The 20849-nt window shown below is 35.2% G+C and overlaps 1 protein-coding gene across 5 annotated transcripts in view; it reads left to right on the top strand.

The window, feature by feature from the left end:
- Positions 1-20849, top strand: part of Pik3ca (phosphatidylinositol-4,5-bisphosphate 3-kinase catalytic subunit alpha) — a 68601-nt gene that overhangs the window by 12885 nt on the left and 34867 nt on the right. Inside the window, exon 1 of one of the 5 annotated variants that reach the window (XM_023699082.1) lies at positions 16400-16500. The exons of 3 other annotated variants lie outside the window; for them this stretch is intronic. The gene's annotated coding sequence lies outside the window, so the exon portion shown is untranslated. Of the gene's footprint in view, positions 1-16399; positions 16501-16528; positions 16548-20849 lie in introns of those variants that run through there. One more of the 5 variants, XM_023699081.1, reaches the window with a different exon arrangement.

The following is a 20849-nucleotide window of genomic DNA, read 5'->3' as shown; positions in this document are numbered from 1 at the left end:
GAAAACATTTAAAAAAAATATTTGATCTATGTAGTCACTGTTAATTTAAACCTGTCTCTTCAGCTTATAAATATTTTATTTCTCTAGTATTCCTTCTTCCATTTTTCTCTCATTTCAGAACTTTAGAATGAGTGTATGTTTGTTGAACCTTACTGATTCATTGGAGCTTTTCTTTTTTGTCTTCATGCATGTAGGACAATAGTCTTAACAGTATTTCGTTTTCAGTTTTGCAAACTTAATAAAATGCTGTGTTGTTTAATTTTTCATTCTTTGTGTAAGGATGGGCAGTTTTTATTTTATTGGCCATTTGCATTACTTTTTACTGAACTCTCAGTTCATATTCTTTTGTGAAAATTTTAAGGCACATCTCTTTGTACAATAGAAATTTCCCCCTTTTTTGGTTATGAGTGGTGAATAGTTTTTACTAGTTTTGTTTTTGTTATTAGTGATATTTTTCCCTTACATACATGAATTCTTATGTAGCTTCATTGTCAGTCTTTTCATTTCGCTTTTATTTAGAAAAGACACTATATACATAAACAAGAATTTTTTAAAAAATATTTATTTATTTTTATTTATTACATTTATTTAGTGTGTGTGTGTGTGTTTGTGTGTGTGTGTGTGTGTGTGTGTGTGTGGCCAGCTCAGCCCACCAGGGGGCGGGGCTGGCTGGCATGTGGTGCTGGGGGATCGAACCGAGGTCCCTGTGCTTTGCCAAGCTTGTTTCAAGTAGGTGCTTTAGACCACTGAGCCATCTCTCCAGCCCCATAAACAAGAATTTTTATGTTTTGTTTTTACATGTTTTTCTATTCTAAGTAGGATTTAGGTTAATGTAAAGTATAAATTAGAAACCTACTATTAACTTTTTCAAGTGTCTAGTTCTATGTGGTCTTTTCCCTGTTGATTTGAAATGACATCTTTATAATATATTTGCTCTTACATTTTTTTTTGTAGTAGTTGATTGATCTGATTCTTGATAAAGTATATCTCATCTTTTACTATCAAATTATAACATGGTTTGGTATCTGGTAAGACTTTTTGTCTTTACAATACAGGGAATGCCCTGTATTGTTTCCTGTGTTGAAGCTCTAATTCCTGGGTGCATACCTTTATGATTCACTCCTTCATTTTACAGGGGCATTTTCTCTAGTAGCTTCCTGCAGAGAGAGAACTGGTGGGTATGTTTTTGAGATTTTTGCATAGCTGAATGTGTCATATTCTACCTTTACAATCATGTAATATTTTAAGTGAATGTAGAATTCTAGAATGGTTCAAAGTTGTTTTTATATTAAGAATTTTGAAAATACTGATTGCACTAGTATCTTCTAGCTTCCAGTTTTGCTTTCTAGTAGTCTAGTGCCAGCCTGCTTCCTTATCTGGCTCTGTCTTTCTTCCTCTCTTTTTCCCTCTCTTTATCCCCTTCCTTTCCCTCCCTCCCTCCTTCCCTACCCTCTTTATCACTGCTACTTTCTCTTCATGACGGATGTTCTGAAGTTTTATGCCAGTGTACCTTGGTGGGTGTTTTTTTTTTTTAAAAAAATTTTTTTTTAAATAACCAAAAAAATATTGTTTTTTTTTGTAACCAATGGGGTTTTTTTTTTTTTTTTTTGGATGTTCTGAAGTTTTATGCCAGTGTACCTTGGTGGGTGTTTTTTTTTTTTAAACATGTATTTTGCTGTGTACTCAGTGGGCCATTTCTTTCTTCAAACTTAAATTGGAAATTTTCTTGCATTATCTTAAGGAGTTTACTCCCCTCTGTTTTCATTGTGTTCTTTGGAACTCCTAATCAGATACTAATCTTCCAGGTAGCTTTTCTAATTTATTACTTTTCCTTTTACAGCTTATTTCTTTTTTTTTTTTATTCTGCCTCCTTGAAAATTACCTTGACTTTTCCTTTGAACTTGCACTGAAATGTGTAGAATTGTTGTTGTTTCAGTTCTTGTTCTCTTTTCTTACTGTTTTATTTTTTAAAGATGCAAATGTTTCTCAGGGTATTTTAATTACACTTTGTTTAACATTGCCCTTTGTCTCATCTTTCTTTTCTTAGCCACTTATATTTTGTTTGGTCTTAGTCTTTAATATTAGAAACTTTCTTCAAACACATTGAGATCCTTGGGTGCTATTCAGATCAAAAGCTATTATAAAATGCTTGAAAACTCCGTTTCTGAGGTCCAAGCTCTTTACTGTTGGTAAACTATGCTATCCAAAACCTCTAAATATCATAGACCCTCTCTATATTGGTTAGTTTGTGATTCTTTTCTGAAAAAAATACTGTCTTCCAGATGAGGCTGCTTATGTTTTAAAACTGTCCCGAAAAAGCAGCTTGGAATTTCATCAGACTTTCACATAATCCTCTGACTTTGTATGTACTACTGACCCTGTTAAAGTCCAAGGCCCCTTGGGTTTAGTTTTTCCCAAAACCATATTTTCTGATTTCTGGAGGATTGGGAAATCACTGGCCACACTAAGAGGATTTACAGAACTAGAATTCTAAAAGTTGAAGTAATCCCCAGTCCTGAGCCTTTTGAAGTTTCATGAGAATTTGCTTGCTTCTTATCTTTAGGGCACATAAATATAGTATTCTTTAGTTCTGATGTCATCTTTCCATATTTCCAAATGTTGTGATTTAGGGTTATAGTTTCCTACTTCTACCAAAGTGCTAGCTTTTCCTTGTTCTCCTAACTTAGAAGTGATTAGAGGAAAAAAATCTTTACTTATATTTTAAAATCAGTAGTCTGTCCTACCATTTATTTATTCCTTTCTGTAAACATGCTATTGTACAGCTTTTCCCCACTTCCAAGATAAAGCATTAAGTGAACACGTTTTTATATTAGTCTGTACAAATCTATAACATTTAGTTATAATATTTCATAAGATGCTTTGCTGGGATTTATACAGTTATATCTGTCTTGGTGCATATTTTAGTTTCTAGCTTTCATGACTGTTGCTGCAGTGAATATTCTTTATCTTACTTTTTGGTCAATTTTAACAAATACAGCCATATAATAAATTTCTAGTTCTAGGATTGCCTCATCTTAACCACTTAACGCCCAACTATTTAAACATAGGAAGATCAAAAATGGTATATTTTTCATTAATTTTTATGAGATAATATAACAAGAAATACAAAAATGACAACTGTGTCAAATTCACTAATTTTTCTGTATATGGTGAGTCTTAAACCAATGAATACACACAACAATCTAAGAGTAGTATCTAGTCTTTTTCCAGTCTAAGAGTATCTAGTCTTTTTCCTTTTTTTTTTTTTTTGCATTACTCTTTCTTTGAAAAGCACACTTTACACTGTTGTGTTGGCCTTCCATTTTTTTTCTGTGGGTGGTATAATTTCAATAAAATGTCTACCCACAGAATATAATGCTGAAGACATCGATGATGAATGCTCTGCTTGGTATTTTACTCTCTGTAATTTTTAATTATGTGGTCTAGTAAACCTAATCTAAGTAATAAATGACTTTTTAAGCCTCTTGTTTTGAATAAATAACAAGTGGGTTCCATATTATTTGGTTTAGAAGGTGAATAAATATTTTATAGTAATGTTTTCCTCCCTTTTTGACAACAAGATAGCTTGTTAGATATCAGTAAAGCCTGTCAACACCACCAGGAGAAATACTTGAATCATTGAGCACTATTCAAATGTTTTTAGCTTCATTTCTTCAGGTTCTGTTGCTTCTGTAGTATAAGTAGTTGACAATAAGGAGATGTCCTTTTTGTTTTTCCGTTTCCTTAAACAGCCTTTCCTTTCTGCCATGCTAATGTTTCTCCCTTTTTCAGTTTTTTCTGTTGCAGGTATGTTAGCACTTCCTTCCTATTCAGTCTGTGTCCCCCGCCTGTATTGTAAATTAATATCGCTTGAGTTCTAGAGAAATACAAAAGTATTTCTAATGTATGTATGAGTTTTTATAGATCGTAGCACAAAATTACAGGGTTTCCACAGATAACATGAATTAATAAAAGGAAGTAACCAGAACTTACTAGATTTGTCTAGAAATAAACATCAATGGAAAATAACAATTTTCCAAATTAAAAAAAAAGTATACAAAAATAGTTGACATAAAACAGATACATGAGTGTATCTCACACAATGCTTGGCATAAAGTGTTTTGTGATTAATTAATTAATTAATATTTGTGTTTAAAATTGAATCATATTGTAAAATTGCCTCACAAAAAGTTTATATACCCAGCAATCCAAAAAATGTCTTTGCAATGACTAGTTTCATCCAGTTTTTTTAATGTGATAATGAGTTTAACGTTGTTTACATTTGTATTTTAATCTCAATTTATTCCTCAGCTACTATAAACTATAAATTTTTACTGATGTGTCTGTTTGTAAGTTACAAAAAAGAAATTAGCTCTTTATTGTATATAATACAAATAAATCTCAGTTTGCAAGTGGCCTTCTAATTTGGTTGATGGTATTTTTGTCAGACCAAAATCTTTTGACTAAGAGCTGGACATGGTGGTACATGCTTGTAATCTCAGTACTCAGGAGGCCAAGGAAGGAGATTTGCTGTGAGTTACAGGCTAGCCTGGATATATAGTGAGTTCAAAGCAGCCCTGAACTACGTAATGAGAGCCTGTCTCAAAAAAATGTATCTTTTGACTAAATGTATGCTTCTTTCTGTATAGTTTATTGATTCTATAGCATTAGTATCAAAAGTATAGATTTCCTTGGTATGAACAATAACTGATTATAAACTATAATGAAAGAGAATAATCCAGCCACCAAATTAACAATAACAAAAATCACTTACTTAGAATAAACTTAACCCATAGCAGAACCTCCATAAAGGAATCTTTTAAAATTGTTGTACTGAGAAGATAAAATTTCTTGGACAGGACACAAACGCTATTTCATAAAAGAAAATTTGATGAATAGGATATAATTAGTATTAATATATGGTCATTGAAGGACATGAAAATAAAATGCTATAGACTGGTGGAAAGTATCAGTATTTCTAAGTGCTTAATAACTAGTATCCAGAATAGATACACAATCTTTGTGATCAACATTTTTTAAAAAATGAACTGCATATTAGGCATGTGGGTAAAAGACTCAGCCTTATCATAGAAGGTATTCAAATAACCAGTAATTACATAAAATAATTTTTAACATCGTTGGTCATCAGTAAATACTTAAAACCACAGAAAAGGCTTAGCGTGTAGCTGATTATGTGCATATGTCCAAGGCCCTCAGTTTGATTCATAGCACCAAAGTAAAATAAAAACAAAAAACATAGTTTTTGTTTAACGTACTGTTTTTGATATTTATTCATGTTTTGATTGATTGTAGTACTAGTTAGGAATACAGGGAGAATGTTAGCCATGCAAACATTCACTCCTTTCTTACCTAACTTTCACAACATAGGGAGCTATTCCATAGATTAGCTAAATTTAAAAAGACTATTACCTGCATAGATAAGACGATATAGAAAATCTAGAACTCTCATTTTTGCTGGTGGCACTATATAAAATAGTAACACTTTTATGAAACTACTTCTTTTAACGTTAAACATAATGGTTACAGTGTTAGGAGGTCCCCAAGACCATTGCTAGGAGTGTTCGTAGAATGTACAGTAGTTGCAGTTATGGCTGTGACATTTCAGCAGAAGGATGCAAAGCACAGCTAGCAAAGGAAAAGGTAAGTGGAGCAAAATCCAGGAAAGACCAAGTGCAGACTCCCAGGGTTCCTCTCTTGGAGTCCCATAAGATATACTGTATTCCCCCAGCAAGAAATTTGACAACCCCGTGAAGCGGTAGTGGGACATGGCAGCAAACAGACTGAAGCAGGAGGATTAAAGCCTGAGCTACATAGAAAGACCCTGTCTCAAAAGATCTGAAAATCAGTAAGGGAGGCTAGGAAGCCCATTAGAGGCTAAGTGTGCAGGGATTTTACTGGGCAATGATCATACTCTTTGCCTGGAGCACATCCAAATTCCAGACTTCCTGAAGGAATGCAGTTATTCAGCATAAGCCAGTTGTTGCAATGCAGAGTTCAGGCTCAGGGAGCCACAGTTAGAAGACAGGAGGGAGCTGCAAATCCTTCCCAAATCTAAGATTCATGTTCCCAGACACCAACTTTAAAACTAGCCTTGCAAACAGAAATGATAAGTATCCCTTTAAAGAACATTCACTCCTTACCTATCTTACAACTCATTTCTGTAAATATCTCCCTGAGAAATAAAAGTATATATCCACTAACAAAAAATAGAAGAATGTTTGTTCGTAACCAAAGCTGAAAGCAGCCTATGTATTCAACAACTGGAAAATGGTTAAACAGGTTTTTGTATATTGTAGAATATTACTTAGCAATTAAAAGAACTACCTACTGAAAAATTTAAAATATGAATGTGACATCAGTACCACAATCAGTCAAAACATGAGTAAATATCAAAAATAGTATGTTAAACAAAAGAAACCAAACACAAAAGAGAATATACCTGTGAGATTCAATGTACATGAAATTAAGAATCAGCAAAACTATAATTAGAGGAAGCAAAATGTGATTGCTGGGAGGCAGAGAAAGTAATTGGAAAAGAGCATGATGCAGTGTGTGTTGATGGAATATAAATTTACTGCTACTCTTTATAAGGACTTTAGAGAACACATTTAGGCTGAGCCTAAAGGATGAATATATATGATTGAAATGGCTACAGTTAGGAATACAGGGAGAAGAAAGATCATGCACCCTGTGTCAAGGCAAAGCAAACTGTAAAAAGAAAAGCTTGATCCAATGAAACTGTAGCTTAGAATAGTGATGGTGAACCTTGTAGAGCTTTCAGGGATAACAATTAGCCTGCTGTAGTACACATGCCATAGCTTGGCCACCACTGACTTAAGAATAAGACTGGAGCATAGTTATGCTAGGTATGAAGCCTTGAGTCTGAGCCATGTACTGTATGCTATAGATACTAGAGACCACATTGTTAAAGTTGAATATAGTGTAATTAGATAATGGTTCCAGTAATAATGTGGGTAAGGAACTGGGGAGGGGAGAAGTTGCACACTGTGTGCTTACATTGCCCCTTAAACCTACTGTGCCCTTTTCATTCTTTACCTGACAGACATCCCTGTCATTCCTGAAGTGTACCTCCCTGAAGCACACACACTTTATCCTACAGTACTGCATTCCTCCTTGTAGATTGTTAGATAGTAAAGACTGGAGCTCTTACCCTTTTCACCTTCACTTACATACACATTTGAATATTGTCCCTTCTTTTTTTTGCTCTCCCTTCACTTCAGTTACCAGTATCTTTTACAAAGTAATTGCTTAATAAATGCTTGAGTTAGATGCACCTCAATGCCCCTCATAAGATGTGTTTATGGATCTAATAGTGGTAGAGAATTTTGAAAGAGGTAGTAAAGAATTTGAGAATTATTTAATGGATACAAAAAATGATATCATGCAAGAGAAGAGTTAGAAATACTAAAAGTTCTTTGTAGGTAACATCAGTGTTTCCTTTAAATAACTTCCATCTTTTCAGAGTACAGTGCCTGCTTAGGCAGAGAGCACAACGGCCTGGTCCCTGGCATGCATCCCTGGCATGCTGTGCTGGCCCTGCCCCCAAGGCACACTGAGACAGTGACTGAGACTGGGCGAGGTGGCACACCTGTAGTCCCAGCACTTGGGAGGCCGAAAACAGGAGAATCACTACGAGTCCAATCTATGTAGTGAGATCCTGTAGACCCTTTACCAAATACATTTAAAAATTAATAATTTTCACCTTTTAATTTGTAGGGACAGCTGTGTGTGTGTGTGTGTGTGTGTGTGTGTGTGTGTGTGTGCTGGGTTCAAACTCAGGGCCTTATGCTTGTAAGGCAGGTGCTTAAGCCACTGAGCTATCTCCCTGGCACGGACAACCTGTAACATGGAATATAAAATATGAACCACACGTATACAAGAAGTTTTGCGCTGTGTGTGTGTGTGTGTGTGTGTGTGTGTGTGTGTGTGTGTGTGTTGAAAGCAGTATTTGATTTTATGTGCTGGGGCTTGAAGTCTAGACCTCAAACATATAAATACATGATGGACCACTGAGCTATTATACTGCTAGAATCTGAATTTGAGAACTTTTTTAATACAACATTTTATAAATAAATACCCACTTTTAGAAAGTTTTCTGTGTATATTACAGTGACATTTTCATAGTTACTCAAATGGAGAGGGGAGTAAGGATGGATTTTATCCTAGAAAAATAACATCCTGACAAGACAAAAGACCTGTACTGAAAGGAACTAGGCTAAAGGTGGCTTTCCTGTCACCACATACCAGATATGAAAGTAGTAAAAGCAGACAGATGGACAGCTCTGCAAGCTTGTAGTGTGTGAATAGGGGAAAACATTCTGTTCCTCTTATTCAGAGAAGGAATTTCTAGGCTGAATTACTGGTTTCAGTAATAAGTTTCATGTTCTGACAAAAAAAATCCCCCCTCCCGATGACTCATGCTCTTCTCAGAATTTTGCTTTTGTGGAAACTAAAACCCAGTCATAAATACAGCACTGTTATTTGGATCTTTGTACTAATGATGTTACTCTGAGTAGACTTGTGATTTGGAAGAACACTAGTATTATAAACCCAGTTGTAAGAGAGGAGCCATGCACATTTAATGAACTTAGTCTAGCTGTGAAAATGTCTTTTAAGAAGTAATTATTATGGTGTGAATTATGCAATAAAAATAGGACCTGTAGTTTTAAAAATACTTCATCATTTTGAGGGGCTTGTGTCACAAGGTAAATCTTTAATTTCCAGTATTGACACTAGAAATATTTTAAAGGTGTGTGGTAGTAATGGTGGTGGGGGTTGTGTGCATGCACGTACCAACCAGTGTGTCTCTGTGTGTTTTGTTGTATTCTTCAAAATTGGTATGAAATTATCAGATTACAGTCATATTACTCATAAAGCAACTATAAATAACAGTTTATTAGCACTGACTAAAGTTGAAAATTTGTGTTCCAATTTTGTTTTTACCTTAATCTTGTAAGAAATAGAGGCTTAAATGTGCCCACTATGTACCATAAGTGACTCTGAATTTTACCATATCAGGATATCCTATTACATATTAATCCCTGTTATTACTGGTATTGGACATGCACACAAAGTCTCTGTTAATGTCCCATATAGTCTGTCCAAGCTAGGAACTTTCTTTTCTCTTCATTTTAATCTTTGTAGTCATTACCTTTTTTGGGTACCTCTTTAGCCCAACTTCTGAAAGATTAGAACTTTAGCTCTTGTCGCCATTTTCAAAATGTGTTAAATCTTCCTCTGTACCATATTTTAATCTCAGCAAAAGTTAGTTGACGAATCGTAGTATGTGGAGCAGTTATAAGATAACAGCCTATTGCCATGTTAAGTAACCACTTAAGTTTTTTATCAATTGCAAAGTTTTATAAGGAAACACATAAATTTATAAGTAGTTTTTTTTTAATTTTACACATTGGTCAGCTGATGATTTATCAATTAATAAAAATGGAAATATTCTACTTACTGATTAATTAAATTGCTGCTTTTATACCCATTTTAGATCATAATTCTCATTGCTGTTTTTTAAGATGTAGCAATTGATTTCCAACATATTTGGTACATTGTAGCAAGTGTGAGTAAACAGTAAATGTTGGAAAGAACAAAGTAAAGAATGTCTAATATGTCCCTCTATGCTTAAATAAATCTGAAGGGCTTTATCCATAGTACATTGTCTTAAAAGATTGATTTTTTAAAAATTATTCTTACATGATTTCACATTGTTGATATCACTGAGAATTTTTTACATCTTGGCTAGTGACGCATGTGGTTAAAATCAAGCTAACCTACATCAGATTGCATTTTGGGGGAGATCTCTGTTCCTTTGCTTGCTGAATAGCTATCTTCCCATACTCAAGTTTTGTATTAGTGAAATGCCCTTTTGCCAGATCAAACCAAAGAATGATAAATCAGTATTAAAATTGGTCAGTAATTGCTTACAGTGAAGTTTTTCATCATTACTAATGTAATTGTTATTGCTAGAAATTGGGGGCAGATGGCAAGCAATTTGTTATTGTTTGGTCTTTATCATTTAAAAAATTTAAAATCAAAATTTTACTGTATTTCATGTTTTCTATCCAATGTCATAACATTCCTCTTAAAATATACTTTTACCTACAGATGGATGTGGGAAGTGTTTATTGATATCTTTGTTGTTGTTTGACAAAATACAGCATTTTTTAATGTAGCTCTTAGGAGTTTATCTCATTAAATAAAATGAAAAATTCTGTTTTGACTTATAAGTTTGATGTGTAGAAATGTGCAAATTAAAAATAGACATAAAATGATCATCAGGTAAGATGAAGTTTCACTTCAGTGTACATTTTGTGCTTTATATTTCTTTTGTAATGATGACAGTAATATATCAATAGATGCAGTGTGAGAGGAAAGATATTTTAAGAGATTATAATAATAACCTATAAGAAAGGAAATCAATTTGAAGACATAGGCTGCAGTTGTGCTATGGGTAAAAGATAATAGCAAATACAGATAGAAATGTCAGAGGCCTTTTGATATAAGAAAGAATTATTTCTAGAGTCACATTTCTTTCCAATGTCTAATCCTGGTTGTATATTAAATATCTTGTAATAAAAAATGTTTTATGACACTGAGTTGTATTATTGCTTAATTATGTAATCCAGGTCACCAGGGACTATGCCTTAGGATGAATGAAACTGAAAGCAAGGTCCTATTTTCTGGTACATGTTAACTAGATAGTTACTGTTTCCACAGTACATACTATCAAAATTGAAATGACAACAGAACCCCCCCCCCATGCAGAACTGATACATTCAAGAACTACTCTATATTAAAGTTGTCCCTGCTGCAAAGTAGTAAGTTGGAGTCCATTTATACATCTTGCTTCTTAACCTCTCAGTGATCACCGTTCAGACTTGTTTGATATTGAAAGTATTGTCCTTAAACAGCCAATGTAGGGCAATGATACATGAATATTTGCTTTGATCATTATTAGTGCTGAGGATCTAGAATCATAGACCCAAACATCATAGCTGAAGTTCTTTGACACCTAGCTCAGGAAGTAGGGAACTTTATTGGAAACGGTAGACCATGATAGGGCTTTATAACTGGTCCCTAAACACCCCTCTCCCCGACCCTCTACAGCCACTGTCATTTTGGTTTTCTGACAGCACAGATAAATGCTACTTTTGGGATGTTAAGTTAGTAAAAAATGAAAACCATAGTCCAAAGAAACTGTTTGTGAAATATATCTGAATACAGATAGGTGAGTACACTGTGTCTGATCATGCCCCCAGTCAAAATTGCTAGCTTTGTTTTTACTAGGCCAGACCAGTCTGAAAATCTTCCAGATGTTAAATTGCAAGGAAGAGAGTCATAGGATTTACTAAGAAAACCTGTATGTTGACTCAAGTTTCCTTTTGCCTGTGTTGGCAGTGTGTTTGCTACTCACAACTCATGTTTTCTTTATCAAAATAGGCTAGTTGGTGAAATTCAAGCATATTTTTATGCAAGTAGATACTCAAAACAGTACCACCAGAAGGCATAGTACTTGAGAGGGCCTGCCCCTTAGCTCAGTTGTTTAAGTGCCTGCTTAAACAAAGCAGTCAGGCTCAGGATGCTGTGATTCGATCCCCAGATCCTCAAGGCAAACCAGACCTGCCCTGAAGGCAGTCTGAGCCGCCAAAAAAAAAAAAAAATCCTTCCCTTTGGGGCCAAGGAGATGGCTCAGTGGAATAAGCGCTTCCCTGGCAAGTGTAAGGGCCTGAGTTCAATCCCCTATTCCGGAGGAAAAAAAAAAAAAAGAGGGAATAGTACTTGGATAAGAATGAGTCCCGGTAGTGACAAAATCATGTTCTCGGTCTGTGGCATAAGGAAATAAGGCACTCCTGTATGGTGAAGGAGACTAGGAGGAACAGTGCAAAACCAAGAAGCCTACTCCTACTGAGGAAGTCTTAAAAATTGTGATTTTCTCCCTAGGGTTAGTTGAACTGAGAATAATAGAGCAGTGATCTCTATAAGAGCAAAAACACTCTGGAGCTACTTGTGCTTAAGACAAGGCAGCGCTCTTATGCATTACTTTCTTTGCTACTAAATACAGTATAGGGTAAAAATCTAGGGGTTTTCAAAGTACCTTTAGGCTCATTGGCTCTTCATTTGCTCTAATTGTTGTTAAAATTAAGGCTTGAAGTCACTGGTTCGACTTTTTGTGAAATGGTTAGCTTTTGATTTTTCTTGAGTACCTTAAATCCTGTCTACCTGTCTTGACCAGTGTGTTGCTATTGCTCACAATTTTGGCTGGCTAATAAAGAAGAATCAAATAATTTGAGCAAAAATATTCTAGAAAAAAGGCCAAATACTAATATATTTCTCTACTAGAAGTATTAGTCATTTTTTTAGTTGTGTTTTAAAATAATTCACCAATACCGTCATCTTGATCTTGAACATGTAAATGTAGTTTCTAGAGTTGCCTGATTTACTGTTTATTTCTGACTTCCTGCTCTTTGTTGTATGTGAAATCTGCCTGGACGCAAATGAGAAAATACTTGCTTGACAACTATCACTGTAAAATCATTTGTTTCCTATTATATTGTATATTATAAAATGTCTTTTGTATTTTACACATTGTATTTCCCTATTTTCATGTTGCTCTCACACTATCTTTTGAGTTTAAATTTACCCTTAGTCTCTCTGAATTTAAATTTTTTTTTTTTTAATGTATTTAGTACAGGGTCTATAGGGTCTCACTACACAGATCGGATTTGTAGTGATCCTTCCTGTTTTTAGCCTCCCAAGTGCTGGGGTTACAGGCGCACGCCACCATGCCCAGTCTCAATCACAATCTCAGTGCGCCCCAGGGATGGGGCCGGCATGGCAGGCCAGGGATCAAAGGCCTCTGAGTCTGCCTGAGCAGGCACTTTAATCTCCTGAGCTATCTGGCCGGCCCAGTCTGAGCTTAAATTTTAAGAAATTTCAGTTAATGTTTAAAGTACACCAACATTTTCATTTTTTAAGACCAAATTGAGAAAGCTGTTACACATTTCAAGATTTGGTATAACATATGTACCTATAAGTTTAAATGCATGATTTGCCTAATCTAGGATCAAGTATTAATCTATATTTCATTAATGGCTCTTTACTGTGTTTGATTCTGCTAGTCATGTTGGGCACTTTTACCCTACCTGTTCACATTTACTCGTAATCAAGTTTCCATCAATGTGGAAGATGTTTCTCACCTGGGTCTTAATTATTTGTGGTTATTTTAAGAAATTCGTTAGCACAGACCCTCCTGAAACCCATGCACAGATGTTAGGTTAAGGAACTTTAATGTAATACAGTAAATCTCTTAAATACATTTTCAAAATACTTTTCATGGCTCTGTAAATATGAACTTAATAAAAATTAATTGCAACCCTTAATGAAAAGAATTTTAGTTTTCTAAATACTATTGAGAACTTGATTTTCTACCCTAGAGTTATAAAAGACTGTCTCATTAAAAGCATGAGTAAAGTCTATTTTCTCAATAGTTGCTTGTAAAGGTCAGTGAAGGACAGCACTTTAAAACGTGCATAATACACATCCTTCCAGGACTAGTGCGTAGTTCACCTGTTCCTTTAGACTTAACTCCAGCAAGCTCAGAGATTCTTAGAGAAGAGAATTTTGGAGGCCCTAACTGGGACTCGGAATTGTGTGCCAAAGGACATTTGTTTCCTACTTACTGCCACAGTGAAATTTGTTTGTAATTATCCTTCTCTGAGCACTTTTGGTTTTCCTTTGAGAGGTATCTTCCTCTATTTTGATCTTGCTATTCTTGTTGCTGCGTCTTTCTTCAGGCCACCATTTACATTTTCTCTGGGATAATTTCAACAGCGTAATTTTCTACTTTTCTATGCTCGTAAGATTTGAGCCCCAATCCCTAAAGACCCTATCCTGGAGAAGTTACTAGCCTACTAGGAAGCCAGACATGGGGGTAGATAATAATGAAAGTATTGCCCCAGGATTAGTATTTTAAGCCTGTTAATCCCAGCGCTGGGAGGCTGAGTCAGCAAGATCACAAATTTGAAGCTAGCCGAGGTGATTTTAACAGGACCTTAGAAAGACCCTGTCTCAGAAAGAAAAGCTATGAAAAGGTCTGGGGATACAGTTCAGTGCAAAGGTCTTTGGTTCACGTCCTGGTACCACTGCCAAAAAGAAGGAGTGGGATTTAAACTATGATAGAAATATCTGGAAGAGGCTGTGGTAAAATTAGGACAGGGAATAAATAATTAACTTTAGAGATGATTAAAGTAACTTACAAATAGAAAATTAAATGATTGTTGGGCGTGGTGGTGCATGCCTCTCATTAAGGATGCTGAGACAGGAGGTCACCATAAGTTCAAGCCATCCTGAACTACATAGTGAGACCCTATCTCAAAACAAACAAACAAACAAACAAAAATTTGAATCATGAAGTGCAATTGTAGTTGAAAGTTCGATAACAAGTATAGAAGGAAATTTCTGTTCTGGCCTATACCAGACTAAAGATTTATTTAAATTTTAAAAGCAGGAAAACTTGTTTTTATTTTCTGTATTTATGCAAAAATATAACTGAGCTATAAAACTAATATTTTCCTACTGATCTCTCTGAGGATAGAGAACATCTTGTCAGTATTTATCTAAATATTCAGAAAACCAAAAAGAAGTATTTTTAAAAGTTTAATGGTCAGTCAACAAACAAGCAGCTTTAGTATTTGTGAGACATAAATATCTGAAAATATAAGCTGCTTGTTTTAGCAAATTATGATTTTTGAAGATTATTAGGCTGTCAAGCAATATTCATAGATTTTTCTCTAAACTTGCAGATGTATATTTCAAAGTAGTTTTCTTATTTTAGTGACTTGTAGATGCAGATACAATATTAATATTTTAAAGTATGTTTTTGAACATAATATACTTCTAAAGTCAGAAAAGTCTCTGCTGTCATAGACTGTTTACACAGACTCATAATCTATAATCAGGTAATGGTTTTTTGTACTCAAATGTTGTTGTAGATTTTGGTTGCTGAGCTTTGAGATGAATGTTAGCAAAAGAACCTGTCATAATGGCAAAGAAGGTGATCATAAGCTGTCTTACTTGAGTTGTACTTGAAGGGTTTGGAGTAAATATACGTAAGGAAAATTCTCCTGGATGTTGAGATGTGATGAGAGAAAGCAGAACTGTGGGGAAAAAAAGATAGTTTTGGGGGCAGTGATGGTAATAACTTTGCAGACACTCCACAAAATGTCTCTTTAAAAAAATGGAAATGAACAATTGTATTTTTATTTTATTTTAAAGAGAAACAATAACAAGAACCAAGACAAAAACAAAGCAAAAAACAATAAAAATGATACCAAATTTTAGAATAAGAATAGGAAATGAACAGTGTTGTTACATTACATACTGTTATCAAATTTGCTCAAATTACTAGATGTAAGAATGCAAGATTGATCACAAATTGTCTCTTATCAGGTAGTGAGCTCTCAACTCTTAAACATACTCAATTCTTTAATTGACTTCCAAGATACTTTTCTATTTCAACTTTTCTGGCTTAAAATTAGTGATTTTTTTTTTTCTTCAAGAGAAGTTAAATTGAAAGTGAGGTTGTAATTGCAGAGACAGTGTAGGAAGTAGCAAGCTGCCATTGACCTCTCAGTCATATTTTGACCACCTTCACCTTGCATGAAATTCAGAAGTAAGTCCAGATAGCTCAGTGGACTAAAGCACCTGCTTAGACAGACATGGGGACCAGGGTTTGATCCCTGGCCTGCTGTGCCTGCCTTGCCACCAGGAGCTCTGAGATAGCGATTGAGACTAGTTATGGTAATCCCAGCACTTGGGAGGCTGAAAACAGGAGGATCACTATGTGTCTGATCTACATAGTGAGACTCTGTAGACCCTGTACCAAATACATTAAGAAAAAAAATCCAGTGGAATGCTAATATAAATGGAGAAAGGCTTTCAATTTAGAGATTAAAAAACTAAAAGGCTGAGCAAGGCATGGTAGGGCATAGTGGCAAGTGCCTATAATCCCAGCCTATATTGCTATTTGTGTATTATAGAGTAGCACAGTAAGTGATGTTTATAATAAGCATTGTGAGTCATCAAAACAAGAGTAAGTTGTGAATTATACTCTTGAAAGAAAGCAAGATTACTTAGACATACAGGAAATCAGGATAGGCAAGACAGTTATTAAGTGTGCTGGATAGTTGTGATTTGTTAGTCTGTATTTTCTTGGCATTCTGAATCAAGAGAGTGGTTCCTAGACTTCTAAAATGCTTCATTTTTAAAAAATATTTATTCATTTACTTAGTTATTTATTTATTTGGTACAGGGTCTCACTACAAAGCTTGGATTCCGTGATCCTCCTGTCTCCGCTTCCCCAGCACTCGGATTACAGTTTCATTGGCCAGCATATCGCAGGGCCTCATGGCATGCGGTGGTTGAACCTGGGTCCTTGTGCTTGCCAGGCAGGTGATTAGACCACTGAGCTATCTCCCCAGCCCAGTGCCTCATGTTTAGTAAGAACAGTTTTCATTCTTTGACACCAAACCTTCAAATTGCCTAGATTAGTATTTCAGTAATTAATTTTATAGTGATTTATTCCCCTCTATTGCTTTACATAAGTTCTTTAGTAATAGAACAGTATGCATTTAAATTTGAAGATTTTGTCATTTTAATGAATATTTAATTTTTCTAGTCTAAAGAAACTTTATTTTAAATGTTAAAAGATCAGATTTATTAACTCTATATATTTCTCTAAATTTTGTAGGTATTTTTCTTTAAACTGAGGTGTAGTTTTTATATCTTTAATTTTCAATTGATTATATCCTATATTCAAAAAATAATTTCTAAAAAAATCTGACAGAATTTTAAAAAATCATAGAACACTATGTCCTTTTTTAGTTGAAGACAGTTTTTTGCTCATTGTACATGAAATAAATTGAAACTCTTGAGCATAGTTTTATTATCTGCCTCCTACCTACTTTTTACCCCTCCTTCTTTGTCATGTATCCCACCATTTCCCATGCATGTTAGATTCACATAATTAAAAAAAGTCTGATTCAATGTCTCAGTGGATTAAAGTGCCTCCTTAGGCAAACACAGGGCCCAGGGTTTGATCTCCCAGCATGCCATGCTGGCCCTGCCCCCCAGGGCGCACTGAGATGGTGACTGAGACTGGGTGTGATGGCACATGCCTATAGTCCCAGCACTGAAGATGCTGAGGCAGGAGGGTCACCATGAATTTGAGGCCGGTTTTGGGCTGCCTAGTGATTCAAGGCCAGCCTGAACTGCATAGCAGGACCCTGGCTCAGAAGAAGAAGGAAGGGAGGGAGGGAGGACAGACGGACGGATGGACGGACGGACGGACAGAAGGACGGACATCCTCTTCTATTCCATATTCCATAATGATATGCTGAAGGGCCTCACTGAAGCCTCACCTCTTTAGACTTTCATAATTCATTGTCTTGAAACAGTTATTACACAGATAAAGTTGTTCCCCAGTAAACTATAGGTCTCAACAGCAGAAAGCAAAGTACCATAGTTAACCTAGAACCTGACATAGATATTTCTCAAAATGGGAAGGAAGCATTAACAAGGGATTCCTCACATCTAAGCTGTAGACAACTATACCATTTAAATAGGAATTTCAGGAACCAGAGGAATTGGAAGCCGCTGCAGAGCACCCACTTGTGAGCCCCACTGTCTTGTTCCACACTTGCGTGTGAGCTTCACGTGACTAGTACTCCCATCACATACCAACACTAGAACAGGCACTGCTTTCTGCCTTGATAAAAGAAGCCAGACTCCTTTTTCCTGTATACCTGATGCTGGGCCTGGATAATTCATAATAGTTTGAAAAGATAATGTTGATAATACGTAACAGGTTTGTTAATAGCATTTAACATTTATTGAGCTAATCTCTTGACTTAACTTTTTCATGTGCTACCTCATCTAACCCTTATAATGACCCAATGATGTGCTTGCTTTTTACACCAGTTTAGCAGTTGGGGAAAATAGGTTCAGTAGATGAACTAAACTGCCCAGTGTCACACAGCTGTTAACCAGGGTACCTGAAATTTGAATCTAGTGAAATTTTAGAGCCTGATTTCTTACACACGACTGCGGTTATACCATCATACATAGCTATAACTGAAGATCAAATAGGTTGCAGTATCATGGTTATAGTATACTTTTTAAAATCATCTAGACCTGAGTTGAAAATGCATACTCTTGTGGCAAGTAAGTCACTTCTCTAACCTTTGCTTTGCTCACATGTAAAATGATAATTCTTGTACCCAGAAGGGGTCATTGTGTGCTTAAGTGCATGGTGTGCACTAAATAGTAACATGTTAGCTCCACTTGCCTTTTCTGTACCTCCAAAGGTGAGCTCTGGGATAATGATTTACATAGACTAAGATCTGGCATAAGAAGGCAAATAGCTATTAGAGAGTTACTATCTTGTCTTTTGTGTAGTACCTACTTTCCAGAATCTGCAAGTGTGTTATAGCTATGATCACATCTTTATTAAAAGGGTGTTCTTAAATATTTAATAATTACATTAATCACCTATAGTAGCATAGGAAGTAAAACCAATAGTTTGTCTAGTGGACTTTTATTCTTAGGGAACATGTGAAGCTCTGTGGGTTATTTATTAAATAAGATAGTCACCCCAGTGGTTCTATAAAATAAACATCTTAGCACCACTAAACAAAAAAATTGTAAACACAGCTGCTGTTTTGGCATAGCTTATGGTTTTGCTTTTGCTTTTACTTGAACTGCTTTATCCAGGAAAATAATTTAAAAGGTAGTCATTTGGCATTCTCACTTGCATTCTTCACATTTTTTAATGTTCTTAAAAGCTTATTTTAAGTCACTTCTCTAGTTATACACACAGATTCATCTATCTGGTCATTTCACAAGTCAATGAATTTTTTTAATTGATCCTATAACTTTAATGGATTGCTTTTGTAAAATTGAGGAATATTTTCACCTGTCAAAAAATAATTTTTTTATTCCTTAATGCTTTTCAGTTGATTTGTTTTCAGAAGTGAGAAGGCTAAATATTTTATTACTATTCCTTACCTCCTTCGTATCAGTTTTAATTTTTTAAAAATTTTAAGTAGTATGTATTTGCAATACATAATGATTATGCTTATTCTGGGGAGTTGGTACATGTGTATAGTACATCTTAATTCTTTTATATCCGATTCCCCTCCATGTCTTTGTCCCCTTCCATTTTGCAAAAGACTTATCTCTGTTTCCTATAGTATGTTATTTTTCAGTTTAATTTATTTATATTTTGTATTTTTTAAATTATTTTTTTAACATTTATTTATTTATTGTGTGTGTGTGTGGCCAGCTCAGCCACCAGGGGGCGGGGCTGGCTGGCATGTGGTGCTGGGGGATCGAACCGCGTTCCCTGTCCTTTGCCAAGCTTGTTCCAAGTAGGTGCTTTTAGACCACTGAGCCATCTTGCCAGCCCCTTGTACTTTTAATATGAGAAATCTTATTATACTTAAGCTTGTGAAATAACTTTGAAGTATCATAACCACTTTGTTTGCAGCTGAGAATTGGTGCAGCAGCATTTGATCAGATTTAGCTCTGCAGCTCTCTTTAGGTCACAGTGGCTGTGCAGTGGAAGACAGATTACCGGGGGAAAACAAAGGGCTAGACCAGTCAGGCCTTTGCAGCATTACCTTGACCAGGGCAACAAAGTGATAATGAAGGAATATAGACAAATTTAGGAATTAATTTATTGATGGGTTCGATATGGAAGGGTGTGAGATGGAGGAGTCGGGAATGGCAGGTTTCTGGATTAAGTGTGTCATGCTCCTTTCTTTTGTTTGTTCAACTGCTGCTTGACCTTGAAGGATTTGGTTTATGTGTTACCTTTTGTGGGATACTTTCCCATCCAAACCTCCATTGAGTGTTTTTTTACAGAATGATGCCCTTCACCATGATAGTAGCAGATTTATCCTGTTTGTTACTCAGAATTTAATTACCCCACATACAACTAAGCAAATCTTGACACTCTGGGCTTACCTTGTGATGACAAAGAACACCTCTTATTCTTCATTATATACCCAGCTCTGCACCTGGTCTCAGGGACAATACCAATACTCTTTTGGTAAACAAACACAGCTGTTGTTCACAATGCCCGGTAGAGTATTCATATACAGCAATTTATCTAGATAATTTTTGTTTTGGGAGGCTTGGGAGGTTTTTTTTGTTGTTCATTTCTGTAGCTCAATTTAGCTTTTTATTTCAGTCTTGGAATCTCTCACTTTCGTTTTGTGATACTCTTCACATTTTAACTTACTGAATAAAAAAAATATAAGTATGAATAGCAAGAAATAGATTTTGGTTATGTGGTTTTAATAGTGTCTTCAAAAAAATCCCAAGATTATTGAAGTCTAAAAAATACAAGTCCTTCAAATCAGATTACCACTTAAAACAAAAACTTGCGAGTTCTTAATACAGATGGTTGGTGCATTGTACTTGCAAAGAGTTCCTGTTTGTGTTTAGAACTTTTCATTTCAATTAAAAGTATTAGAACTGGATTAATTGATAAAGTATATGTATCTCTGCAGGATCATGACATGCTTCAAGGAAACACATTGACATACTAGATATATATTATTGTGAATATACTTAAATTGTACTTTAAAAGCAGGATGGTCTAAAAATCTTGCAAATTTTCCTTCAAGTGGAGTCCAGGGGGAAATAGCAACACACAAGTAGAAGAGATAGTGTTAAGCAGACAGGAACAGGGTGGGCAGCATAGAGTAGAAGTGATCAAAGTGTGTTACATATGTGTA

The sequence above is a fragment of the Octodon degus genome, unplaced genomic scaffold (assembly GCF_000260255.1).
Source record: "Octodon degus isolate 3935 unplaced genomic scaffold, OctDeg1.0 scaffold00110, whole genome shotgun sequence".
NCBI classification, from domain to species: domain Eukaryota; kingdom Metazoa; phylum Chordata; class Mammalia; order Rodentia; family Octodontidae; genus Octodon; species Octodon degus.
The sequence above is the reverse complement of the archived record's forward strand: the minus strand, read 5'-3'. Positions and strand labels throughout refer to the sequence as shown.